At 53.3% G+C, this 27,187-nt stretch overlaps 1 protein-coding gene across 1 annotated transcript in view; it reads left to right on the forward strand.

Annotated features, from left to right (window-relative positions):
- The window catches only part of SHANK2 (SH3 and multiple ankyrin repeat domains 2), a 518,956-nt gene that overhangs the window by 18,647 nt on the left and 473,122 nt on the right, over positions 1-27,187 (forward strand). The window contains exon 2 of the mRNA XM_069471699.1: positions 4,028-4,115. The gene's annotated coding sequence lies outside the window, so the exon portion shown is untranslated. The remainder of the gene's footprint in view (positions 1-4,027; positions 4,116-27,187) is intronic.

Below are 27,187 nucleotides of genomic sequence, written 5' to 3' on the forward strand. Positions count from 1 at the left end.
GTTTTCCACAGTGTATTTTTTAAAATAATTAACCTCTTTACCGTTAACCCTTGAACAATGTGGAGGTTAGGGACACCAGCCCCTCACACAGCCAAAAGCCCGTGTATGTTTTGACTCCCTCGCAACTTAGCAGCTAGTAGCTCGCTGTTGACTGGAAGTCTTGCTGAAGGCAGGAACAGCGAACTCGTGTTGTGTATGTGGTATGTGTTATATACTCTAGTCTCACAATAAAGTGAGCTAGAGAAATAATGTGATTAAGAAAATCATACGGAAGAGAAAATATATTAATGTTTGCTATTTACTGAGTGGCAGTGGCTCGTCATGAAGGTCTCCGTCCTCATCATCTCCACGTTGGGTAGGCTGAGGAGGAGGAGGAGGAGGAGGAGGAAGAGGAGGGCTTGGTCTGGCTGTCTCGGGGGTGGCAGAGGCAGAAAAAAACCCATGTATGTATCAGTGGACCTGTGAGGTTCAAACCCATGATATTCAAGGTCTACTGTATTTTTAAGATCATTGCAGTTTTAAGAAATAACACTGAGGTGTTCCCTGTACCCTCGAACTAGTCCGCCCAGTAATAGCATCTTGGGAGACCACACTGCGGTAGCACAACCAGGATCCTGACACCGATACAGCCAAAATACAAATATTGTCATCAACACAAGCATTCCTCGTGTTACCCTGTTACAGCCACACACATCCTTCTACCACCACTGGCTCCTTAACCCCCTGGCTCCCACTGGTCTCTTCTCCTTTTCTGTAACTTTGTCATTTCAGTAATGATACAGAAATGGAATCATGCAGTAAGTAACCTTTTGAAATTGGCTCCCACCTCCCCCAGTGTAAGTATCTAGAGATTCATCTGGGCTGTTGTGTATCAATATTTCCTTCCTTTTTGTTGGTGAGTAGTATTCCATCCCACAGTGCATACGTATCGGTTTGTTTAACCGTTCACCTGTTCAAGGCCATATGGGTGGTTTGCAGGTTTTGGCTGTTACAAATAAAGCTGCTATAAACATTAGTGCATGGGTTTTCGCGTGAACATAAGTCTTCGTTTCTCTGGGATAAATGCCCAGGAGTGCAGTTTTTGAGTCACGCGGGAGTTACATGTTTAGATTTTTAAGGAACTGCTACGCTGTTTTCTGGAGTGGCTGGACCATTTTATATTTCCGCTAGCAATGGCTGAGTGATCTAGATTCTCCATCTTCTCACCAGCAATTAGTGGGGCTACTTTTCATTTTAGCTGTTTCGATAGGTGTGCAGTCACGTCTCGTTTTAATTTGCATTTATTTAATAGCTAATATGCTGGACATCTTTTCAGGTGCTCATTTGCCATCTATATATTATTTTTTGTAAAATATTTTTATCCTTTGCCTGTGTTTTCATTGGACTGTTGTTTGTTTTTTATTGTTGAGTTTTGAGAGTTTTTAATATAATATAGACACTGATCCTTTGTTAAATAGTGGTTTGCAAACATTTTCTCTCACTCTGTGGTTTGTGTTTTTTTTTTTTTTTTTTTTGAGACAGAGTCTTACTCTGTTGCCCAGACCAGAGTGAGTGCCGTGGCGTCAGCCTAGCTCACAGCAACCTCAAACTCCTGAGCTCAAGCGATCCTACTGCCTCAGCCTCCCGAGTAGCTGGGACTACAGGCATGCACCACCATGCCCGGCTAATTTTTTCTATATATGTTTTTAGCTGTCCATATAATTTCTTTCTATTTTTAGTAGAGATGGGGTCTCACTCTTGCTTAGGCTGGTCTCGAACTCCTGAGCTCAAACGATCCGCCCACCTTGGCCTCCCAGAGTGCTAGGATTACAGGCGTGAGCCACCGCGCCTGGCCTGTGGTTTGTGTTTTTATCCTCTTAACGGGGTCTTTCATGGAACAAAAGTTTTAAATTTTGATGTGAGATTCTATTCATCAAGTTTTTCTGTTTGTGGTTCTCGCTTTCGGCATCAAGTCTCAGAACTTGTTGCCTGTCACTAGATCCTGAAGATTTTCTCCTATTTTCTTTCTAAAAGTTTTATATTCTACATGTAAGTCCATGATTCATTTTTAGTTAATTTTTGTATAAGGCATCAAACTTAGGTTGATGTTCATTAGTTTGCAAATGCATATCCGATTGCTCCAGCACCATTAGTTGAAGAGACAGTCCTTCCTCCACTGAATTGCTTTTGCACCTCTGTCCACAATCAGCTGGGCTTATTTTTTTTTGTGTGTGTGTGTGTGTGCATGCGTGCGCGCGTGCATATGTACACGTGTGCTTTCTATGGGCCGTCTGTTGAGTTCTGTTGCCATGTCCCTGTTCCTCCACCAGAACCACACGGTCTTAAATACCGTATGATAAATCTTGAAATTGGGAACACTGATTGCTCCCACTTTAGTCTTCTTTTGCAAGTTGTTTAGTTCTTCTAGTTCCCTTGCCTTTCCATGTGTGTTTTAGAATAATCTTGTCTATGTCTACAAAAAGTGTAGCTGGGATTTTGGCTGGATTGTGTTCGACCTGTATGTTAGTTTGGGAAGAGTTGACATCTATGTTGAGTCTTCCAATCCATGAACAGGGTGTATGTCTCCATTTATTTAGGTTTTCTTTGATTTATTTCATCAGCGTTGTGTGGATTTCAGCATATAGTTCCTGTACATGTTTTGTTAGATTTACATGTAGATATTTCACTTTTTTGAGCAAGTGTAAGTGATATTGTGTCCGCATGTTCGTTGCTTGTCTCCGGGGATATAATTGGACTTTAGTATGTTGATCTGATGGTCTTGTGACCTTGCTGGACTCATTATTTCCAGGAGGGTTTTTTTTTTAAATAGATGCCTTGTAAAATAAAATAACTTTTATTTTAGTTATTGTATTTTTTTACTTTTATCATTTCCATTTGATGGTACTTTGTATCTTTGATTTCTTTGCTGAGATTTCATTTGTTTCGTGAGGGTTTCTGTTTTCTTCATCCCTTTCCAGCGTGTTTGTAATTGCTCATGGTGGCATTTTTATCACGACCGCCTTCAGCTCGTCAGATGGTTCTGACATCTTTGTCACCTAGTGTTGCCGTCCACTGATACCTTTTTCAGTTTGAGATCTTCCTGACTCTTGGCCTGAGGAGTGATTTTCTACCGAAATGTGGACATTTGTGTATTACCTCACGAGACTCTGGATCTCATTTAAACCTTTTTTTAGCCAACTTTTTCTGATGCCACTTCCATGAGGGAAGGTGTGATGGGGCGCGGCCTCGTCATGCCAGGTTGGGGTAGAAGTGCGGGGTCCCCACTGGCCTCCATTGATATCCGAGTGGGGGGCTCCTTGTCGTTGCTGGGGGGTGGGAGTCTGGCTCCCTGCAGGTCGCCATGACACTGGGAGGGGTGGTGTCACCATTGGGCGGTGGTGGAAGTCCCGACTCTGTACCTGTCCTCCTGGCTGCAGTCCAGCGTGGGAGGTCGTGCCTTGTTACTGCCGGGGGGCTAAGGAAGTCCAGCCTCCCCACGCTGCCTGCACTACTGTTGGAGTGAAGGAAGGATTTGCTACTGCCTGGTGGGATGAGTGTCCCAGTTCCCTCCCTCGGTGTATTTGACACGGCCCTGTCAGGGGTGGGCTGCCTCGGTGCAGCCACATGGGCGGAGACCTGGGCTCCTACTCAGCCTTTGCTGCCGGGGCCACTTCCTGGTCCTTCAACTAAAAACCACATGCTCTTGTGTGGTTTTTCCCTGTTGGTATTTGGGTTGCTGGCTTATTCAGTGCCACATCTGGGGTGTCTGAGGCAAGAGGAAAACCCAGAGACCTCGCTCTGTGTGCCCAGCTGCTCTGCCGCCTTCTGTCCCCCTCACAGGGTCTTTCGTTTGTTTTATGTGCAACATCCTGGGTGTCTCGCTGTACTCTGTGTGAGGAACAGGGAGAAGTGCGTCTGCTCCATTTGCCTGGAAGCAGAAGTGCGGTCCGTGGGTTTTAGCTCAGAAAAATCAGGATCTATGTAAAGTTTTAACATGTGCCTTTTGACGGCCTCTGTCTGACCACACTCTGGTCTTGTCTCCTCTCAGGTCCGGAAGTGTCTCCGGTTGCCCTGCCCTGGCCAGCCCGAGCGCGGACAGTTCCTGCTCCAGGAAGCCGTTCTGTGGGGCTCCTCTGGTGAGTTAGGCTGCTTTTCTTGTCCTTGCGACCTGCAAGCCAGTGGCCACTGCCCAAGTGTGGTCCACCTCACCCCCTTTGTGTGTCGGATGTGTGATTTGCAGATAATTTCTGCCAATCTGGGTTGCCTCTTGTAAATAAAGCTTTATTGGCACACAGCTGTGCTCATCCTCTTATAAATAAAGCTTTATTGGTACACAGCTCCAATCATCCATCCCATATTGTCTGTGACATTGTCTGTGACAGGGTTGATTCCTTGTGACAGAGACTGTGTGGTCTGCAAAGGTGAAGGTAGTTACTGGCTGGCCTTTTGCAGAAAGGTTTGCCGACTCCTGTTCTAAAAGATCTCAGCACATCACAGTGCCGAGAACCAGGCTGCTTTTCTCCAATGTGATTCTGAGAAATTGCTCTCTCCCCATCTGGCTTCTCCAAATCCTGGGCCTCAGAGCCTCCTGCGTGATGGTGTCCATGTGCAGCCTGCCCACAAAGTCTAGGTTAAGCTCTGTGACTTTGTTTTGTGATGTCCGTGTAGGATGCTGACCACATGTGGGGTTGCACAGATGCCATCCTCTGTGGGTGCCCTGCGGAGAAGGCTGCTTTGGGGTCTCCTCCCTGCTGGGGGTTGCAGAAGAGGGAGGCATTTAGGCACAGTCTGTAGCGATGCTGGAAGAACAAGGCTTGGTTGTTTGGCAAAACAGTGAGTTTGGGGCTTTCTTCCTAGATAGCTATGCCCAGTGCTCCGGTTATACCTGTACTGTAACGTGATCTGATTCAGGCGCTCATTGGCTTCTCAGGTGATCCATTCCCTTCAAGAGATCTTGAGTGTGTGGAGATCAGGTCCCAGGTGCGCTGTGTGATTAGCACAGGCGGTTGGTGAGTAGGTGGCGATACACACTCCAGACCCTGCGCCCACCTGCTCATCGTTAGGCACCACAGATCCAACTAGTAAATAAAAACACACATGCAAACAAACAGCCTTATTGAGATATGATTCACATGGTGTATACTTTGCCTGTTTTAAAGAGCATGCAATCCAGTGGTTTTAGTTAGTATAGTCATGTGTTGCTTAATAATAGGGAATACTGAGAAATGTGTCTTTAGGCAACTTCTTCATTGTGCGAACATCCCAGAGTGTCCTACACAGACCTGGATGCTACAGCCTGCTCACACCTAGGCTCTCTGCGTAGCCTGTTGCTCCTTGGCTATGCACCTGTACGGCATCGAACCGTACTGGATGCTCTAGGGCATTGTGACACAATGGCAAGCATTTGTGCATCTAAACATAGCTAGACATAGCAAAAGTCCAGTAAAAATGTGGTATAAAAGATAAAAAGTGGCACACCTGTATGGGCACTTCCCCTGCATGGAGCTTGCAGGACTGGGGGTTGCTCTGGGTGCGTCGGTGAGTGAGTGTGAAGGCCGAGGGCATCGCTGCACACTGCCGCACGCCTTGTAGACACTGCACACTTGGGCTGTACTAGATTTATTAAAAAAAAGTTGTCCTTCCATAATAAATTAACCTTAGCTTACTGTGACTTTTTTTTACCTTATAAACTTTTAAACTTTTAAAAATTTGACTCCTGTAATGATACTTAGCTTAAAATACACATTGTTAGCTGTACAAAAGTATTTTTCATTGTATCCTTATTCTATAAGCTTATTTTTAATTTCAATTTTTTTAACTTTTTTTTCCTTTTTAAACTTTTTTTTTTTTTTAAGAAGCTAAGACATGATCACACACGGTAGCCTAGGCTACCATGAGCATCAATATCACTGTCTTCACCTCCAGGTCTTGTCCCACTGTGGGGGCTTCAGGGGCGGCAGCATGCACGGAGGTCGTCTGTGATGACATCCGGGTTCTGGATGCCTCCTGAGGACCTGCCTGAGGCTGCTTTGTAGTTAACTTTTTTTTTTTTTTTTTAATAAGTAGAAAGAGTATACTCTAATGGGAAAACTATAGTAAACACACCAAGGAGTAACATAGTTGTTTATTATCATTAGCAAGTATTATGTACTATACATAATTATATATGCTGTGCTGTCCCCCGGGGGGCCCTTGCTGGGGGCTGGGGCACCCCCGTTTGTAGCTATGTGTGCCAGAGGGGAGCTGGTGGGGGCTACTCACCTATGTCATTGCCTCTTTGCTGCTTCTGTGTCTTATTTGTACCCTCGGGACTTTAATTTATGGTGACATTGAAAGAAGATTTCATTCCTTCCATCCCTGAGGGCAGGGGTGTGGCACACCACTCGGGCCACAGGGAAGTCCCGGGTGAGGCCAGGAGGCAGAGCAGGGCTGGGCGGAGGCTGAGACGGAGCCTTTGTGGGAAAGACAGGGCTGGGCAGGGGGGGTTCAGGATCGGCCGGTGTGAGCAATCCTGGTGGGCTTGGGCCGTCGGGGCGGCCTCCGGTTGCCTGGTGCCTGGCCCCGGGCTGCTTTAGGGTAGTGGGGGTGTCGGCTTGGTGCACGGGAGTTGGGGGGTGGCGCTGGCTTTCGCGTGAGAGTTGTGCTCCCCAGTAAGCCGCTTACTGTCTTTGGGAGTTAGCCAGCCCTGGGAGGGGTGGACTCTGCCCTGGTCTGTGAGGTCCCCCCAAGATGTCACAACACTGTTAGATACAGAAACTGAAAACGTGATTAATACAGTTTGCTTATTGCAGAGCGGCTCCCCTGTCGGTGGGAGGTGACGGGCTCACGAGAGCCAGCGAGGGCACGTGGCACGTGGCACGTTTCTGGAGGGAAGCGCAGGGGGCTGCCGGCTGTGTCCACGGGGACTTTGCCCCTGTGGAGTCGCATCCTGGAACAGAGACTTCCAGTTCGGAAAGGCTGTTTAGGTCTCATGCCCCACGTGGTTCCATGGGATGATCAAAGAAGAAATTCCCGGGCCCAGAGTCGGCACTTTCCTCTCGCTTGTGTGGTGTTGACATCTCTGTTTTACAGGAAAACGGTCACCTCTTTGATTCAAAAATCTACCCCTGGGAGCTTATCCCGAAGGAAGAGTAAGGTGCAGTCGTGAGTGTGAGGATGTTCAATGGTATCATGTAGGGCCGAGAAAGATTGGAGCGAGCTGTGTTTGCTGAATTGAGCGATGGAAGGATGAGGGAATCCCGGTGTTTCCGGAGTGGCACACCAGACGGCTGTTAAGAGTCGTGGCTGTGCCGCTCCCGGCCGTGCTGGGGAGGCCTGCGGTGCAGCGAGTGAACAGGACGGAGCTCGTGGGTCCGGCCGTGAGGGGATGGCCTGGGCGGCCCCTGCTCCTGCAGGGCTGAGTGTCAGTCGGGGAGACCCCTCATGCTTCATTCTTTGATTCCTGCGCGAACTCCTGCACCACGGACACGCCAGCATCTCAGGTGTCCTTCCTGCCTGGCAGGTGGGGGTGAGTGAGTATGAGAAATCGCAGCAGAGTGTGGAAATGAGAGGACGGTGCCCCGAGGAGGCCTGTGTGCCTCTGTGCATGTGTGTGTCTGCGTGTGTTATGTTTGTGTGTGTCTGTGCATGTCCGTGTGTCTGTAGATGTGCTTGTGAATGTCTGAGTGTGTCTGTGTCTGTGTGTGTGTTTTATGTGTGCATCTGTCTGTGTGTGTATCTGTGTGCAGGAGTGGAAGAGACACCATAACTGCCTGGGGAACCTTCCTTGGGGAGACGTCTAAGGCAATTCCCAAAGCAACGCTTCAGGGGCTGGAAGAGCTTTATAGCCAGAGGCCGGTGTGTCTGCAGAACTCCTTGCTTCCTGGAATGGCTCAGAATTTGGACTTTTTTCCTGGGGCAAGGGAGCCATTGATGATTTTTAATGCAGAGAAGGCCAAGAAGAGGTCTGGGTTTGAGTAGCACCCCCCAGGGCAGAGGGGGTGAGGGAGGCTGTTAGTGCTGAGCCGTGGCGCTCAGGCTATGGGTCCAGGTGGTGCCTGTAAAGGGGTGAATCGCGAGACCTCAGGGCCTGTGGTCAAGTCCAGGCCCCACTCCTTCCCCCCCGCACCTGTGCCTGGGTGTCGTCTGCACCCCTGCCTGCGGAGCAGCGTGAGAGGAGCTGTGTCTCAGGGCAGCTGGAGGGCACCCCGGGGCTGCATTCAGGACTCTGGGGACTGGCTTGCGTCCTCGTTTCTGCTGCTGTTAGATCAGGAATTTCAGAGTGTGAGGAGGTGGGGTTTCTTGGGGGGGTGGGTGGGAGGGAACTGGGGAGGTCAGGCCTTCGAGTGGGAGGCACGGCCAGATGCCGAGTTGGGGGTGGGGGCGGCACCTTGGGAGAGGTGGGCCCCAGGAACGTCCTGGCAGCTCTGTCCACCCGGCTGTGGTGGGCGAGGTGGGTGTGAACTGCAGAGACTGTGTTTTGTGGGGAGAGGGTCCTGGGCGTCACCTGCTCGCTCCACCCAAGACTCAGCCCCGGGCCAGGGTGAGGCTAGATTACAGCTGGGCGCCTCAGTGGGCCGGGGGCTGCAGGTGGCAAAGAGGGACCTCTCCCCTAGAGTCTGGCTCGAGGGGGATGCACCGTCTTTTCTCACTGTCCTCATGCTGTTTGCCTCTGAGCAGAAGCCCTCCAGTGCTCACCCTCTACCCCAGAGTCCAGACCTAGGTCTGGCGTGCAGTCTAATGGACAGGGAGCAGGTGACTGTCCCCTCCCCTGGGGGCCCTGGGTCAGCGTAAAGTTGGCCGGACAGCAGTGGCTGAGCCATAGGCCAGGTGAGGGGGCTGCAGCTGCAGAATCTTGCTGCCTCTGGGTTGTGCTAACAAGGTGACCTCCATCACTGTCATCTCCCAGAAGGGACCCGGCAGGTACCAGGAAAAGCCACCAGTAAGTGCAGGCTGACAAATGCCCCCAAACATGTCAAGTCTGAATCCCTGGAAGCTGTCTCTTGCCTCATGGAGCAAGGATTTGCGGATGCGATTGAGTTAAGGGTCTTGCCGTGGGGACATGACGTTGGGTTGTCCCGTTGGGTCTTGAATGTCATCCCTAGGGTAAGAGGGAGGCACAGGGAGGTCTGACTGCAGAGGGAAGGAGGCAACGCCGGAGGCCCCAGGCACTGGAAGGTACGAAGAAGGATCCTCCCCAGCGTCCCGCTGACACCTGGGTTTCAGGCCAGCGGAACTGGTTTCAGACTTGGGGGGGAGTTAATTTGTGCTGCTTTGAGACGCCCCGTTTGCGGCTGTTCGTTCCGGCAGCCGCGGGAAACTTGCACACGGCACCATCCGGCATTTCTCCTCGTCAGGAAACCTGTCGCTTTTCAAGTTTTTGCCACTAAGAGAGGAGGGAAGTGGGGCGTGTCGTGTGTTTGGGGCTCGGGTTTTCAGTGTGTTCACCTCCACGGCGGGCTGCTCACCCCGGGCAGGCGTGGCAGCGTTGGCATGAGCTGGACGCACGCGCCGCGTGTGCCTGCGGGGCCGACACCCCAGCTGCCCACGGAAATGCCCGGCGTATTTCGTGCACATGAGATTTCCCTCCACAAACGTGCGTGGCACCTCAGCCAGCTTAATGGCCTCACCCCAGCTTCCTGGGGAGCATGGAGTACGCAGAGCCCCTGCCCGTTTGACCCCCCACCTTCTGTCTGCATTTTTGATCTGGTAAATTCTCTCCTGTTGTTAACTTTGGCTGCCCCAGGATTGGTATGTGAGGAGCTTGACACATGGGTCCCCTGATTTTAACACTGGCAATGGGTGTTCTCATTTTGTGGAAAGGGGAAACTGAGGCATGAGAAGGCAGGGGACTTGAAGTGTCAGCACAGGGGTTCCAGTACTGTCCTTGGCCACATCCCTTGTCCCTGATGGTCACACCAAGACTTGGGTTCTTGTCCCTGCTCTGTGAGCCGCCCATGCCTGTCCCCTCGGGGGCTGGGGCTCCTGCCCTCCCACAAGGTTCTCTGTTTCCACCTCTGCATGTTCTGTGTGAGGAGCCACAGCCATGAGCTCCCGGGACCTGGCCTCGGAAGCAGAGCCAGCCTTGGTCTCTGCGGTGCTGGAGAAGTGAGCTCGGTGTCCCTAGGTTCTTCCCGCTCTCTCCCTGCCCCGCCCCCGCTAGTTTAGACCCTGTTGCCCAGCGAGGGAAACGAGGAAAGAAACCTCTCCCGCTGGAGCAGGGTTCCCGATGGTGGGATGTCCTAAAACTTTGCAGAGTCCCCACCCCCCGTGTTTGATGTTGAAGAGGCGGCACAGGCCTGTGGCAGACTGGATTATCCATGGAAACTGCCGAAACCCTTAGATGGAGTTTACGAGGTCTAGGGAGAGGGACCGTGTTCTGTCTGCTCGTTATGCAAATCCTCCTGTCTCAGCCCGGGGTTGCTCCGTCGTGTGGCAGTGGTAATTGCCCACCGTGTGGAATCGGCACGCCAGCCGTGTCCACCGCAGCCCCTGCAGGCAGCCCTGAAGTGCTCCTGGGTGCTGACTGGGCAGGAGGAAGACAGCGGAAGGGGAGGAACTAAATTTCTTTCTCCCAAAAGGTCTTCTAAGTCCTAGGAAAAGAGCTGTGACATTTTGCTTTGGCTTTAAAGCCAGACCTGAGAACATTTGAGGGGCCCTTGTTTAAATTGCAGCCTAAGTTCTCAACTATAGGAAATCCGATTCTGTCTTTTTAGCTGGCTTTCCGAGGGATTCTTCCGCAGGCCACGCTGCTGTAAAACTCCCCTTTGCCCATGAGGAGACTCTAAGACCAACCTGTAGGATGAGAACGTTTTTACAGTTATACGAGGTATTTATTTCTGAGCTTCCTATCAGTCAGGGCAAAAAGGGAAAGGCAGGATAACAGAATTCTCTTGTCTGACATCAGTTCCGCTGAAGAGCAGATTTTTCTTTGTGCTGGGAATGTTTTCATGTGACATGACACAGTGTTTTCGGGTGGGGTTTTGCAAAAAACAAAATGGTTTTCAAGTACCCTTAACCTTGGCGAAAGCTGAGGACATAACAAAAAAACGCTTTGAGGTGGACACTAATCTCGGGTGATTGAGGTGTGTGGCTTTCTCCTATTTCGAAGTGATTCAGACGTGGAACTTGAAGAACTGGGGACAGAGGTGATTTGGACGAGGGCAAAGTTTTTCTCAAAAGAGAAGTAAAAAAAGAATGAGAGAGAATAGGCTCACCACATACTGTGTGATTTCATTGATATGAAATGGTCCAAACTGGCAGATCCGTGGAGACAGAAAGCAGACGAGTAGCTGCCGGAGCGGGTGGGGAGATGGACAGACGGGTGAGGGCTGAAGGTGTGGGGTTTCTTTTTGAGGTAATGCAAGTGCTCAAAAATTGATTAGGAACTTACTAAAATCCACTGAATGGTACACTTTGCTTGGGTGAATCGCGTGGCAGGTGAGCTCTATTTCAATAAAACTTTTTTATAAAAGAGAGGAAATTGACTGAGATGGCAGGTGTGTGCTGGACCGAGTCCAGCCGGGGATACAGGATGGACTCCGTGGCCGTGGGCAGCTTGGGAGCTGTCATCGGGGGCAAGGGAGGCGAAGCTCCCAGGGCCCCTGCAGCCCTGGAGAGCCCCTGAAACAGGACCCTGAGGAGTTGAACGTCAGCCCTGTCGCTGCTGCTGGATCCAGCCGGACGTGCCCCCGCCTGCGCCTCCTGGGTCTGTGTCGGACGCTGCTGTTTCCTCAAATCCCCCAGGGCACGGAGAGTCAAGGTGCCCGGTCACGCGTTCTCTTCGCTGTTGCTTGAGGTATTTTTACCTTCAGCTCTGAGGCCAGTGAGCTTATTCCTGGAGCAGGGGGAGCCCCGGCCAGTACGGAAATGTGGTTTCTCGGGACAGAGCTGCAGTGACCTCCATTCTTTCTGCAGGAGTCTGGGTCTCTCCTCGTCCCCCGCACCCAGGGCCACCCGGGGGGGGGGTGAGTTCCGATCTGGTCTCAAAGGCGGCCAGATTTCCAGAAGCTTGCAGATACAGTCTGCCAGTGAGAAAGAAATGAGATAAGTGTGATTATAAATAAAATTGTATTAATGTAAATATAGACCTTAATGTCTATTCAGTGAATCTATAGATTCTATTTCAAATGAAAAGAACCAAGTAGCAAAACCAGGACTTTTCTAGGGTGGTGAGACGGGTATGAACCACAGACTCCCGCAGATGCTCACCCCTAGGACAGAGGGCTGCAGTCGGACGGTCCCTTGGAAAAGATCTGAACCAGCTGTTTATTCTTCCTATTATGGGATCACAGACTCATTTGAGAATCTGATGAGAGTGTTTCATGGAGAACGGGTGTCTCAGCGTGCACCAGACCCTGCGCAGACTTTCTGGCCGTTTGTAGCCCCTCCCACAGAGCCGGGGGCCAGGCAGGCCCCTGGGATGGAGCCCTGGCGCTCTCTGGATGGAACCGAGTCCAGAGCAGGTGTGCTGTTAGATGGTCCAGGGGCACACCCAGCAGAGGGGGGCTCAGGCAAGACCAGCCAGGAAGTCGGGACTGATGCAGAACTGGAATCTGGTGCTTGTTCTGCCACAGGGGATGGCTGCTGCATGGCTTTATAGCTCTCCTGGGAGTCTGTGGATTCTGGGAATAAGCACACGAGATTTAGGAGCCGAGTCTGTGTGTAAGCACATGTGTGTTGGTGTGTGCGTGCATGGGGTCGTGCGGCCTTGGGGAGGGGCTCCATGGCTGTTACCCGACTCCGAGAGGAGGCATGACCCCTGGACATGTAAGCAGTGGTGGTGCCCTCGGGCACGGAAGCCTGACCCTGTCCCACACTGTGCTTGGCGGGGTCCCTGCCTACCGAAGCCCCCCTCCGGAGTTGTTGCAGCACCAAACAGCACCTGGGTCGGCCTTGCGCACACAGGTGTTCTTGAGGTAGGGAGTGGGCGGTGTGTTCCGGTCAGCCCGTGCCGGGGTTGCTGATGGTGTCATGAAGGTGATTTCTTGGTTTGGACAATCATTACAGTTACAGTCCTTGCCGGCCTTGCTTCATTGTCAAGTCCTTGTTGGGACTTAACAGAGACCTTTGTCATGCCTTGGGGATTGGGTTGGCACAGCCTTCTGGCTCTCAGGCTCAGCCCAGTGTGGGCTGGCTCCCGACCAGCTTCCCCCCGGCCGTGGTGAAATGAGCAGAGCTGGAGCCTGGGAGTGAGTTTCTTAAGCACCGTGGATCTGATTCAAAGCACTGGGCTTTATTCTGACTGTCCCCTGACACTAGGGACAGTGTTCTTCCTGGTATGGAGTGGATGTCACAATACATCTCACTTCTTAAAATGCCTAATCCTGGAAACTTAAAATGTGTGCACTCAGCTTGATTGGATTCTAATTGTCTCAGATTATTATATTTATTGTAATAGAGGCAATTTATTGAGCACTTATGTCTCAGGGATGTGCTGAGTATCTTTCTAGAGTATGCCGTTAAGCCTCCAACCTGCTTTTTAGGGTGAGTAGCATTAAACCCATTTGACAGATTAGGAAATTGAGGCTCAAGATTCAGTAACTCACCAAACATGATACCCAGAGAGAAGCAGAGTCAGGCTTCCATGCCAGTGTTTCTTATCCCAAAGACTTGTCCTTTGCTTCTCTTTGCTACGTTGACCGTCTATCCCGAGGGCTGTTGTTTTATACCTATCTGTGATATCCATGGCACCTGCTAGGACTGGAGAAGGTAGGGTGGGGAGAAACGCTTGGGTGCACGGCAGAGTAACATCCCCTGGAGCTGTCTGGGGTTTGGAAAACAGCATCGAGTTAGGGTTATGGGGCGGCGTGGCCCCTCTCTGCCCTCTCCTGACACCTCTGCTGGGGCTGTCCTCCTTCCTGGGGTGGCTGCTCCTGCCCTGGCACATCCTGCCCACCCGGTGACACCTGCCTCAATCCCAGGCCCCTCCTGGGCACCTTCCTGCCACACCTGTGCCCCACTCAGGTTTAAATACGATGGTGCTGAACAGTTGGATGTTCAGGGCAACTTTCTTCGCGTTTGGATTTTAGGCATTTTAAGGCCTTTAAAAGTTTTACTCAAGAGTCCTCAGATGGTTCCAGCATGTCCGTAGGCCTCCAGTCTTTTTTCCAGTGGAATTCATTGAGATTCAGGCAAGTCAAACTCCAGAGCAGACAGGAACGCAGAGGAATTATTCACTCGTCCTTCAGCTCTCGAGCCCGGAGTCACGAGAGTGACTCCTGTGTACGTTACCTTCCAGAAAGGCCTGGCACAGAGCCGGCCTCCGGGCATGGCGCCACGCTGAGGACTGGTCAGAGCTGTGCAGATTTCGGACGCAGGGACTCGACGACCTGGCTGAGGGAGGGACGTCGGGTCACCTGGCGGTGGCTCTGCTATCGGGTACTGCCCTTTTCTGTGGATTCCTTTTTGCTTCGTGGATAAAAGTTTGCTGGCATTTCAGCAAAGCACCAAAAGTAGATGAGAAACTTGCTGTTTTCCCCTTTTTCTTGGAAAGAACAAGGGAGAAATCAGAGAGAACGTAATTCACTAAAACAAGCAGATAAACCTTCTAACGTAGGAGCCTTTGCCCATCTCAGACTGTCGGAAATAAAACTTAAGGTGTTGGTCGAATCCAGATTGTCCTGGTTTCCTTTCTTCCTTTTTGAAACTGTTGACATTTTTATCATATTACAAATTATCGCGTAGGTGGCAAGCTGGTGGCATATGGAGCAAAGCTGTGTAATTTTGCTGTGTCCCGTGGCTGTGGATATGAAAGTAATGTCATTTACTTGTCTGTCAAAGGCATAGGGAGGAGGGGAGGGGCTGCCGGCTCCCCGTTTTCTCTAAATATCTGTGTTTTTGATGCTCTTTGATGTGATTCTTCCCACACCCATGGCACGTGCATGTCGCCTTCCAGTGTTCACCCTCCCTGGATGTTTTCGGAGAGAGCCGTGCAGCTACCGAGAGCTGTGTAACAGTCGTGTAATAAGCCCGGAGTAACACGTAATCGAACGCTCAGAGGGGGTTCCGGGCCACGTGAATGCAGTCGTACGCGTGGAGACGTTGTTCCCGCCCGTCGCGGTGTCGTCCTGTGAGAGTGACCGCCCGGAAAGGGCAACCCAGGGAGGAAAATCGCTCGTGGATGTTCCGGAAACAGAGAACTCTGCGGGGACGTCCCTCTTCTCACGTCAGAGCGAGCAGACGTGCTTTGGAGCGTTCGTTTACTTACCGTTTCCCTGGTGCTCGTGGTGCGATCACTCGGGAAATACGAGGGTCCCCGCAGGGACGAGGGTCCCCGCAGGGCTGGCGCAGGGCACATGGAGAGAAATCAGACCTGCTTCCCATCTGGGTGGGGACAGGGTCAATGAGAACTCGGTACTGATCGGGGGTTTTCTCCCTAGGAGACCCCAGCCCGGGAGGCACTGTGCCAACTGGGCCTTTCTCTGCTCCTAAGTGTTGGCAGACACCCGTAAGTGACTTTAACCGTGGCCTGTGGGACCCACCCCGGCCCCCGAGTGACCCTACACACCTCCCCTCACCGAGCAGGATGTGCATTAGGGTGGCTTGGGAGGTGTGCGGAGGGAGCACAGCATTATTCCTGCTTTTTTCTGGAACTTTCCTTCTGGTGAAATTTGGAGGTATGGTGCTTTCCACCTGCATGTCAAAACCTTCAGACAGCCCACTTGACTTCTTCAAGTTGAGTCCTAACAGACGAGGTGAGAGGACCAGGGGGTGCTTCCTCTCTCGGGGGTCCGGGCCAGGCTCTCCCCAGCCAAGCTCTCTCTCCTGAGATGCTGGGCTCCGAGTGCTACTCCCGAGGGCTGTGCCGCCTGTGGGGGACCCCAGCCAGAGGGGCAGACAGGAGCCGGAAGATCCAGGTTCCTGCGGGAGGCGGAGCTGCAGAACATTGCTGGATTTGTCACTGAGGGAGGGTCGGGGACGCTGGCCTGGCAGGTGGTCCCGATCAGCATCCACTGACCAGAGAGAGGCGTGACGGTCGGGTTTTCGGTAGTGCAAAGCTAGCACCAATGAGGACTGTGACTCGGGATGGAGACCCTGCGAAGGTGGCCACCCTCCAGGAGGGGCCTGAGTCCAGAGGTTCTTCTGTGATCAGGCCTTGGCCGAAGAGCCTCGGGCAAAGGGCTCCCTGGGGACTCAGGTTTCCCCAGCCCTGGTGTTTCTTGCAGCTCCTCATGGGACTGCCTTCATGAGGAAGAGGAGAGAGGATGGGGTGCAGACCTCAGGTCGACGTCATTCAGGGACGGTTGTCCCTTGCCTCCCCTTGCTCTGTCCTCAGGGGGCCTCTGGCCGTGTCCCCACCACCTGGGACCAGGTGTCCATTCCTCTGACTGGCTCTTGTCAGCGTCCCGTGGACAGGCCAGTGGGGAGACGGTGTTTCCAGAGCACTTGCATCCGGCCCCTCCCAGGGACACTGGCATTACCTGGCTCCGTGGTGGCCCTCGTCATTTTAATAGTTTTGGGAAAGAGACCAGTATGTTGTAATGGAAAGTGAACACTTGGTCTCGTTTTCTGCATCTGTGGTCAGGCTTACACTGGAGTGTCTTGGAAGGAGACAGTGGCCCAGCTGAGACCTGGGGGTCCTGTCCTCAGGAATCCTGTTTTCCCCTAAAAGTGCGTGGGGGTGGCTGGCAGGGAGCAGGTGTTGGGGGGCAGTGCACCTGCCTTGGGGGCCCGGGTGCCGCAGACCTCACCGAGGTCAGGAGGAGGAGACCCAGCAGTGCCCCGTGGTGCATCTGCCCACTGGAGCTCGGGGACACGGTCCCTTCCCGGCACAGCTCGCCTTACAGAGGTAGCGCAGATGGGGGGTGTGTCGGGTCCTGTTACCTGCCGTGGGCCTCTCCTGCAGGGGCAGCACCGTTGGCCAGGGAAAGTCCCTCCGCCTGCACACCAGCAGCCCTGGTCCCCTGGTCACCGTGTGAGCCACCATCCTCCAGATCTCTTTGGTGCAGTTTATGATTATTTCTGGGATCTACATTTTTTTACTTTTATAAAAGCAACTTATGTTCTTGTAAATCAATTCAGACATCTGTTCCCCGACCCCTGGCGTGTAGTTCTCCGCCTTAGAACTATAGCCACTTACCAGACAGTTGTGCACAAGGCTCCCCAAGGCCACCCTCGGGTTCGGTTCACTGGAAGGATGCACAGGACTCAGCAGAGCTGTTCTCATGACACGTGTGGTTTGTTATATCGAAAGGGTGGAATCGGCAAAGGCAGAGGGCACAGGGGCCTGCTGGGCTGCCCTTTCTTTGTGCGACTTCGCCAGAGGGCTGGGCTCCCCTGTTCCCACTCTTCTCGCTGACCTGTTTTCTGTGGTGATGTGCTGCCACCACCCCTCAAGCAGCCCTGTTCCCCTATGGGACAGAGGTCCCCAGAACCTCAAGCGACCCAGGCCACCTGAGTCTGTGATTTCTCCTTCGATAGCCTGCACGGGCCAGGAGGGAGTTGGCAAGACCCGGGGCAGTTTGGATTGGGACGAAGCGTCTGGTCGGGGGCCGGGGAGGCTGGGTCAGTGGAGGATGTCTGATGTGGCTGGCGCCTGGGCTTACTGGGCAGCTGGGGCCTGGGGGCACTGGCGCTCCGGAGGCCACCTGCTCCATGAGCAGGCCTTGCAGAAATGACAGTCGTCAGTATCCAATAGAACTGGGGACCCTCGTCCATTCGGGGGCTTATGGAAGCAGCCCTGGAATTTGGCATTGACAGAAGCCACAGGCAGGTTCCAGGAGGGGATTGGTTCTTTACTTCAGGATTACGGGGAGGAGCTTGAGTTGCAGCCTTGTCCCCACCTCCCTCCCCCAAATTCATTCCCACCTGGCAGGAGGTGACTCACTCCTTCAGGCCTTTTAATCTAGGCCTGTTCCCATGGAGTCTGCCTGCGGGATGTGCATTTGTCCCTGCTCTGTGCCCACTCTGTGGCCATGAACCTGTTACCTGCCCTCCCTGGGCCTTGCTTTTCTCATCTGTGAAATGGGAACAGTCACTGGACTCATCAGGAAGCTGTGATCGTCCGGTGTCCGTGCTCGAAACGGAACCTGCGCACGATGTACCCTCATTGACCAGCCCCTGCCGTGGAGGTCACTGCCGTCGTCGCCAAATGGGCAGTAGCAGCAACAGCTTCGGCCAGCATGGCACTAAGCACGGTGGACGCGCAGTGGCGAATGGTGTTTGTGGAACTTCCAGCAACCTGGCGCAGCCCCGGGGCAGGCGCCACGTCTCGGCTCTCTGGGGAATGGAAGGACACGCTCTCTCCTGGGGTCACAACTTCCTACCCAGGGAGGCTGGGACGCCTCTCACAGCCCAAGCTTCTCTTTGTGGTGCCTCTGATTCCCGTGGCTTTGTCAGGCTGGACTGCTGGGCGGAGGGCTTGTGGGGGCTGTGGAACAGGGAAGGTTTGGGGAGATTGGCGAGCATTGAGCCTGCAGGCTCTGCACATGGCCTGATTTGGTAATTAACTTTTAATCCTGGGAGAAACTTTTGAGCGCCATCGATTTTTCTCGGACTGTCACCATCTCATCATTCTCCCTGGTGGCTCCAGGAAGGCTCTTTATTTTGTTCCTGGACGCCTCCTCAGTCCCCAGAACAGGCCCTGCCAGGCCGTAGGTGCTTGGCGAGTATCTGTTGAACGGACGGCTGAACGAAGCGTTGAGCTCACAGCTTCATTTACAAACAGGGCTTCCCCCACGTGGCAGTCACAGAAACAGAGCTCTCAAAATATGTACGTAGAACTGAGACGGGACACCCCTCTGCGGTCTGACGACTGAGGGTGAGTACGTCTGCCCACAGCGTGACGTCCCTGACCGCGCAGATGAGGGCCTGAAGACAGAGTGACAGCGAGGACAGAGGCTGCCGTCTGAGCCGCACCGATGGTGTCGGTCAGCACCGGCTGCCCGCCGGGGAGGACGGTCCGGGAGTTCCTGGGAACGCCAAACGCAGAGTCAGCACGCAAGCCCGTGGTTCCCCTGCTAGTACATGCCTAGGGAGGTGGGCACAGCCACGCGTGAAGACGTGTACACCAGTGTTCCTGGCAGCATCACCGTTCGCAGCCGGAATGTGGAATCGACCTACGGTGGATCAGCTGAGGAATCAACCCGTGTTGGCGTGTCACTCTCCTGAAGAGGAGTGGGTCCCTGACACAGGCCGCAGCGTGGAGAGACCCTGAGGACATCGTGTGAAGTGGAAGAAGCCAGACAGGAAAGGCCACGTATCCACATATTATCTGGGTCCATTTGTGTGGCACGTCCAGAACAGGCAAATCCACAGGGGCTGGGGGAGGGGAGGAGCGGCTGCTGACGGGTGCGGGGCTTCCACGCGGGGGGTTGAACGTGTTCCGGGACTAGAGGGTGGTGAGGTGGCACCACATAGCTAAAACCATGGAACTGTACACTTTAAAATGGTAAATTTTATGTTACATGAATTTTATCTCAATCTAAAAAATCACGAAGAAAATAACCCCCTAAAGGCAAAAGCGTGTCTGGCTTTAGGGAGGCTGATCTGCTTTGAAGCCAAGTGCGGTGTCTCTGCCAGAGGCCCCTCCCACCTGCCACTTGCTGTCTTCTTGAATCTGTGATTCCCCCTCTCTGTCCCCAGCCCGGGGCACACAGCCAACGGCGGCAGGGCCTGTGCGTCCCGGCCAAGGTCACCCGCTGTCACTTCCAGGGCAGGATTAAGATTCTGCATGGAAGGGCGTGGTGTCCACGTAGACGTCTTTCCTTCCGTGGTCCTTGGTGACCTGACTACTTTAGGGATGTTCACTGGGGGCTGGTCTTGGGGACAGTTGTGACTCGTCACGTCTGTCCTGCTCTCTCCCTGAGGCTGTGGCTGCCTCCCACAGGCTCCTACTTGGAGAGCCTGGGCTCTTTAGGACAGGCCCTGAGAGCCAGGTCACCTTTGCCACTGCATCCATCCCCTCTCCGTCCAGGAAGTGCCTCTTCCTGGGGCGTAACAGTGTAAGGCGTGTCTGTGACCTTCATTTTGACTGAGGGGTCCCCTGCAGCTGGAGGGCAGGTCACATTTCATTCAGGTCTGGCTCCCACCTGCCCATTTGCAGGAAGCTGCAGACCCTGCCTGCTTTTACGTGGTGATGCCAGTTTGTTGCTGAGTATCTTGTAATTTATACGTAGGTTATTTACATTGACAATTTTACATCTCTTTGAGTCTGTCTTCTGTCGTGCATTTGCTCTGAAAGTGCAAATTAAAGCTCCCACTTTATGGGCAAAGGCCTAAGGTTCAGAGAGGCCTGGTGACTTTCTCAATGCTACCCAGCAAGTGGCAGAGCCAAGAAGATTGGACTACGGTTCCTGCAGGCAAATGATGTACTTGCTAGCTTGTTACACCGTCTCTGGTCACTGACACCTTCTTCGGTGGGTTCCTCGCCCCCCGGCCTCACTCGCATGACAGGCTCTGGGCCACAGCGTTGAATGAACCTGGGCTGAGCAGAACAGGATGGAACACAGGGAAATGGGCCTGAACACGATCGCTGATGCCAGGCTGAGGGTGACAAAGAACTCTCAGAGTCGCAGCCAGATGAGCCTGCCGAGGGGCACTTGGGCATCCACCAGCCATGGCCACACCACGGGATCCAGAGCCACCTCTGCCCAGAAAACCCCGCTGCCCTTGTGACCTCGCTTGTCTACACATGAGGCTTCTGCCTCAGATGCTTCCACCTGAATTTTGAGTCTCACCCTAGGACGCTGGACGGGAGAGGGTCCCAGTGGGACTGAGGTGGGAGGGAGTCTGGTCTTGGCTCCGCCCACGCTGGCGTGGAGTCGGCCACGGGTGGGGATCAGGGTAGAGTGTGCAGGGAAGGTGTCATCTGTCTCCCCTCGCCGGCTGAGAGCGTGCAGGTGGACGGCTCCTGCAGAGTCCTGGGGGGAGCCGGCCTGTTTCCTGTGGCCCTCGCTCAGGGTGCAGAAACCTCTCTTGGGGGCCTCTCTGGAGACACCTCCTAAAGGCACACGGGCCCTCCCCAGCCGGCCTCTGGCTGGGAGAACAGGACACTTTTACTCAAGAGCTGCAGGCCCCCATGAGCTTCCCAGAGAGGGGAGATCCGAGTTAGGATTAGGTCCCGTTGGGAAGGATGCTGGGCAGGAGGCCCCTGCATCACCCACCAAATTTATAACACACAGAGGCAGAAGGGCAAACTTGATCCCGTCTTGAAGGCTTGGTGTGGGCTGACCCGAGCCAGTGAATGGCTTGGCGCTGTGGCAGCTGCAGCTGGCTCTCCGTCATTAGCAGTCGTCATCCCTGTGCTTAAACTTGGACTTCCCTGACTTTGAAGCTCACAGCCAGGTGCCCGGCTCCCTCCTTCCCTGGCTGCCGTTGGTGACTAAGTCCCTTTGCTTAAGTGCTCTTTCCTTGGGGCCGATCGTAGGTGGGCCGTGGGGCTCAGGAATTGCCTTCCAGTTAATCAAGAGTTATTTATAAAACGCCTACCAGGCTGCTCTTTCGAGGATGCAGACAAGATCTAACACAGCGGGGCCCCTCCCTGGGGTTTATCGTGTGATGCAGTGGGCAAGGTTGGCCCAGACGGAGAGACAGAGGGTAGGACGGTCTCCTGTGCAGCGCATCACCCACGTGGCCTGCCGGGCGATGCTGGGGCCTGCCTGGGGTCGGGTCATGATGTGCGGAAGCTGGCGCGGGCTGCAGCGAGATGCCCCCACCCTCCTCTACCCGACCCGGGAAGGTCTGGCAATCTGCTCAGGCTGCAAGGTGTGGGGAATGGAACCATGAAATGATTCCAGGGGTGCGGCACGCGGCACTGGGTCACACTGAGTCATGTTCGCTTCAGTCCTGTTACAGTTCCCAGTAGAACAGAAGCTCTGCCAGGGCGGGCACTTTTGTTGGTTCTGTTCCAGGCTGGTTCCCAGGCCCTTTGAGAGAGAGCGGGGCGTGTGGTGGGCGTTCAGCAGCTATGTGCTGAGAGATGAAAGGGAGATTTCTCTGAGTTATTGGGGCCAGCGCTGGTTTGCTGGGCCAGGGAGTGTCACGACTTCTGGGGCACTCGCTGGTCTCTCCCTTGATGGCAGGAAGAGCCAGAGGCTGGCTGAGCGCCTTGGGCGGATGAAAGTGCTGGGCTGGAATGTAATACCCGGCATGTTTATTTCTGCGGCTGGCTTTCCTCGTGGCAGGCAGCTCACCAGTGTCAGTTTCTTGTTCCTGGAGGAAAGGCTCCCGTCGGAAAAGAGTATTTCCAGTTCCTTGTGATTTTAGCATTAACATTTTAGTTTATTGGAGTCAAGCATTAAAAAACTTACTTTTCTTAAATTTGTGAGTTTGATTTTACAGCTGTTGTTTTATTTATATGACTAGTTGATTTTCATGGTGCTTTGAGAGTGGGCCTTTGGTAAAAGAGTGATCTCGTTTACAAACTTGAATTCCCTTAAATTCCAACAAAAATCTGGGTTGGGGCATGCAGGTAATTCTTATTAATCTCATTATATTAAAAATAGGGGGAATCTTAATTTCTCTGAAACCTCCAGGAAATGTTTTTAATTTTCTTAAATTATACTCTCAGTGTAAAACCTTATGTCTAAATCAGTCATTCAGTGGCACGTTTTGGCTGGGATGACAAGACGCGTTGGTTGCACGCTCCTGAACACCAAACGTAAATCGGCACAGTATGGAAACGTGAAACCTATTTCTGGATTTAACATGCGAGGCCAGTTAGGTGGCTTTGGTTTCTTTCTTTGTAGCTACCCTTGGGTTTAAACCTTGGTATTACAGAACGTTGACCCCCGCAGGAAACAGAGGGAGCCAGGCGATGTGGACCTTCCATCTCGGTAGCTGGGTGACCGTCAACCAGGGCGGGAGAACTGCTGGCACCCGGGACTTGCTGCTTCCTCGGGGTCCTCAGCCCGAGTGGGGCTTCCCGCCGCTTAACAAGTCTTGCATGATTTGTAGGGGTCTGGGTCCTGTTGTCCACGCACCCAGCCTGGCCCCTGCTCCAGTTGCAGCCGCCTGGGTGGTTCTGTACGGCTGCAATGTGCAAGCATATTTGCTAGCAAGTTTGTAGCTAACTTCCATAAAGGCTTGGTTTCCTTTTGTGTTTCTTTGACTCTCTTTAGGCATTTTAATTACTTCCAGGTTGGCTCTGAAGACACTTTAAGGCCACTCCATCAGATCCAGCACACCGTGTGAACTTCATTCGCAAGTGCCTTGGTTGCTGGAATGCTGTATTCTCCGCCTCTGTCCCGCGGGCCTGTCGCTCCCACCTGCACCCGCCCTTTGGATCCAGCAGTTACATTATGCTTAACAGCTTGGTTCTGGTGTTTGTTTTTAAATAAAACATGAGCTAATACAAAGTGAGGTGATTTGAAGAAGAGCTAGTGAGTGGCATTGGGGCTGGAGGTCACGCGGAGCGGGTGTGGCTGAGGCAGTGGCAGCGTGCCCCCCTTGTCTTGCACCACCCCCCGGGGTCCCTGCCTCTCAGCCCTCACCCTGGTGTGGATGCTGCGGCAGCTGATGGTGGGCAGGTGCCCACCGCTTCCTTGTACCTGGGAGTAACTGTGGTCCCATCAGACCAGTCACCTGCAGGGGAGCGCCCCAGATGTGGCCTCAAAGGCCACCTTGAACACAGTTTTCCCTTGAGTTACCTGCACACCTGCCTGCTCACCCCCTCTGGAGAGGTGGCGGTATGTTTGGCGTTGGTGAGGCTTTGGGGTTCTCTCTGTGCCTTGGTTTCCCTGTAAATCAGGAATGAGCTTGCTCTCGGCCCAGCTGTTCCAGCTGACGGTGCTGCTAGGACCCAGTTGTGTCCTCTGCGAATTCATGTGTCAGAGCCCTAACCCCCAGTTCTCAGACTGTGACCTAATTTGGAGAGAGGGTCTTTAACAAGTAATCAGGTTAAAGTGAGGTTGTGAGGGTGGGCCCAATCCCGTGTGGCTGGGGTCCTTATCAGCAGACAGCCTTGTAAGGACACAGGGAAAATGGCACGTGCGCGGGAAGACGCTGTCTACAAGCCAAGCAGAGAGGCCTGGAACAATCCGTCCCAACTGCCGATACCTGGAGCTCAGACTTCTGACTTCCAGGAATGTGAGTGTATGTCTGTTGTTTAAGCACCCGGCCTGTGGTACTTTGTCACGGCAGCCCTAGCAGACAAACCCTGGTGCCGAGGGGCCAAGAGCAGGCTGGAGACCTCCGAGCAGGGAGCCAGCAGTGGCCAGGGGGCTGCAGGATGGAGACTCCAGCACCTCCCTTGGGTGGGGCCAAGCGAGGGGCAAACGTCCAGTACTAGGTCAAGCCCTGGGACACGGCATAGCTCTGCTGACCGTATGTGAACCCAGGAAATGAGTATCTCCAGCAGGAGAGATTAAAACATCTTCTTTGACGTGAAATTGCAGCAAGGCTGTGTTGGGGTGGGCCCAGAGTCGTGGGCTAGAGCTCCAGGCAGCCCAGCGGAAGCCTCCCGGCCCCTTCCTGGCGAGCAGAGCCTTCATCTGGGGCCCCTTTTGTTCAAAGTGATTGTAATTTGGTGATGGTCTGGCTTTGGCACAGCCTCGACTCAGGTGTGTCTCGGCCTTACCTAGAAGTGGGCTGTCTCTCTGTGCCCCTGACATGGCAATGGCGAAATGAAGGATTTGATTTTCTAGTACTTTCCAGGATACCAGGTTTGGTTTTCTAGACTTTTGTTTAGAGCAGGAAGAACAAGGAACGCAGGCTTTTGTTTGAATTGGATGTTTACCTTTGACAGGGAATGTTCCCGCATTGAAGCTATAATACTCCGTATGAGACACTTCGTTATTTCCTCAGGCACCTGCATATGATTTAATTAGGCTGGCGTGATTGCATTCTCTGGTTCCTGCTTTTTCCTGTCACCTTTACGAGCTGATGGCCTCCTGATAGCTTGATAAAATCTCTAGGAAAAGGCGGCTTTAATGAATATAGATATCCTTGCAATTTGCATTTGTAAGTGAATATTCTAGTAATGACTGAAGACAGAAAGTATAAAATTGAATTGATTAAGTCATTTTCCTGATAAAGGCAAGACTTTTCCACCCAGGTGGTATATGCTATTCCATTAACCTGTACCTTGCATTTCTTTTCGTTTAAAATACCTTCCTGAAGGCTGAAGCTCTGGTCTTTGAGTTTACAGTGGGGACAGTGTGGGACAGTATAGCATCATCCTTCTCCATTTAGGAGACTGGATTCCAGCTAGTGATTGGGGCGCAAGCATCACATATGAATTATGACATAAAAATAGCAGTTTTGGGCTGGGTGCGGTGGCTCACGCCTGTAATCCTAGCACTTTGGGAAAATCGCTTGAGGCCAGGAGTTTGAGACCAGCCTGGGCAACATAGCAAGACCCTGTCTCTACAAAAAAATAGGAAAAAAATAGCCAGGCTTAGTGGCATGTGCATGTCGTCCCAGCTACTCAGGAGGCTGAGACAGGAGGAGGATCCCTTAAGCCCAGGAGTTTGAGGTTGCTGTGAGTTGTGATGACACCACTACACTACAGCCTGGGAGACAGAGTAAGACCCTATCTCTAAAATAAATTTAAAAACCCCCCAGCAGTTTTGTTTGATACGTTAGCAGATGGGCTGTCATAGATGCAGTCCAGTAGTTTACAAGGAGCACTGTCATCATGGGTATGAAACAGGAGTGGAGAGTTGCTATGGGTGGAATTGTGTCCCCTCCCCACCCCCCCAGACTCATAAGTTGAACCTCTAATCCCCAGTACCTTGGAATGTGACTGTACTTGGAGATAGGGCTTCTATAGAGGTAATTAAAGTAAAATGAGGCCACTAGGATGGTCCCTCACCCAATGACTGGGGTCCTTAGAAGAGATTAGGACACAGACACTCCTGGGGGGACGACCATGTGAGGACACAGGGAGAAGGCGGCCGTCTGCAAGCCAAGGAGAGAGGCCTCGGGAGGAACCAGCCCTGTGACACCGTGATCTCAGACTGCCACCCTCCAGGACTGCAGGGCAGTACGTGCGTGTGGTTTACGCCCCCAGTGCGTGGCAGTCTGCACCTGGGCCAACTCACGCAAGAGTGAAGACAGCTGCGGTGGTGCGCACAGCACCCGTCTCCCTAGCCGGTCACAGTCATATCGATATTAAATGGTTAATGAGAATGCGCGGCAGGTCAGGATCCCGCTGTGCTGCGTGCACCTCGCGTGTTTCTTGTTTATTCTCCCAGCTGCCGTGTCCAGTGCCACAGGGGGCGGCATCCACCTTCCAGATGAGGAAAGTGGCTCAGGGTGCAGCCCTGGCACTGGGCCTCGGCTCTCCCCGACGTGTAGGACCCTCCCAGTGCCTGCGTGGCCCTGGTCCCCGTGTCCTGGCGTCCTGTCACATCCTGCTGACCCATCTGGCCCTTCTGCATGTCCATTGTGGGCAAGGGGAGAGGCCTTGAGAGGCCAGTTCCTGCAGCAGCCTCTTGCCGCGGAGTGCAGTGACACACTTCATCTCGTCACCATCGGGCATCCGTAGGTTCCAAGGCCGCCTTCTCCAGACAGCGGGACACGCTGTCTCTTGCTCTGGGAAGCAGCACAGAGGTCGCTGTCTCCCCACTGGCACCCAGGGACTGGTTTGGGACGGTGGCAGTGGGGCGCCCAGTTGCCTGGGGGTTCAGATGGAGCCACAGGAGCTTCCTGTTCCCTCGCTAGGTACTTAGTGCCACCGTCTCCAGGGCCTGGGTGTTGATTACCTGGAAGGGCACAAGAGGAGTGGTGGGCTTCTGCAGCTGTGGTCCACAGTGCCCCCTCCCGCCCTTGGAGTTAACAAACCATCTCTCCTTTCTGAGAAAGAGTCAGGCCGGCCTGGACAGCAGGGTGGACTAGGGTGGCAGCTCGAGCAGTGACAGCTCTGCTTTACCAGTATGTTCTCTTTCATACCACACCGTGGGGTTCATGGTCCTCCATGGTCCTCGGGGCTAAGGCCTGGGGCTGGCCCATCAGGCACCAGGGACGGGGGCAGCACCCCGGAGACCGTCACTCCACAGAGGGAGATGGAAATGGTGCCTGGGAGCCCTTGGTGGTGGGGGGTGGTCGGTGGGAAGCCAGGTGTGACCAAGAGGAGGCTCAGGAACGAGGACCTAGAGTGAAGTGAGTGAGAGAAGACGAGTGTTTGGTGTCTTGGCCACATCCGTCTCGCACCCAGAGGGCCTTGTCGGTGTGTCCCGAGGGCCCCATCTTCCCCGGCCATCTGCAGTGGCTGGGTCCTGGCCGTCAGCTGTCGCTCTGTGTCGAGGCGGCTTCCTGGGGCTCCGGCTCCATCCAGGTGGGAGCAGGA

Source organism: Eulemur rufifrons, chromosome 6 (genome assembly GCF_041146395.1).
Source record: "Eulemur rufifrons isolate Redbay chromosome 6, OSU_ERuf_1, whole genome shotgun sequence".
In the NCBI taxonomy this organism is placed as follows: domain Eukaryota; kingdom Metazoa; phylum Chordata; class Mammalia; order Primates; family Lemuridae; genus Eulemur; species Eulemur rufifrons.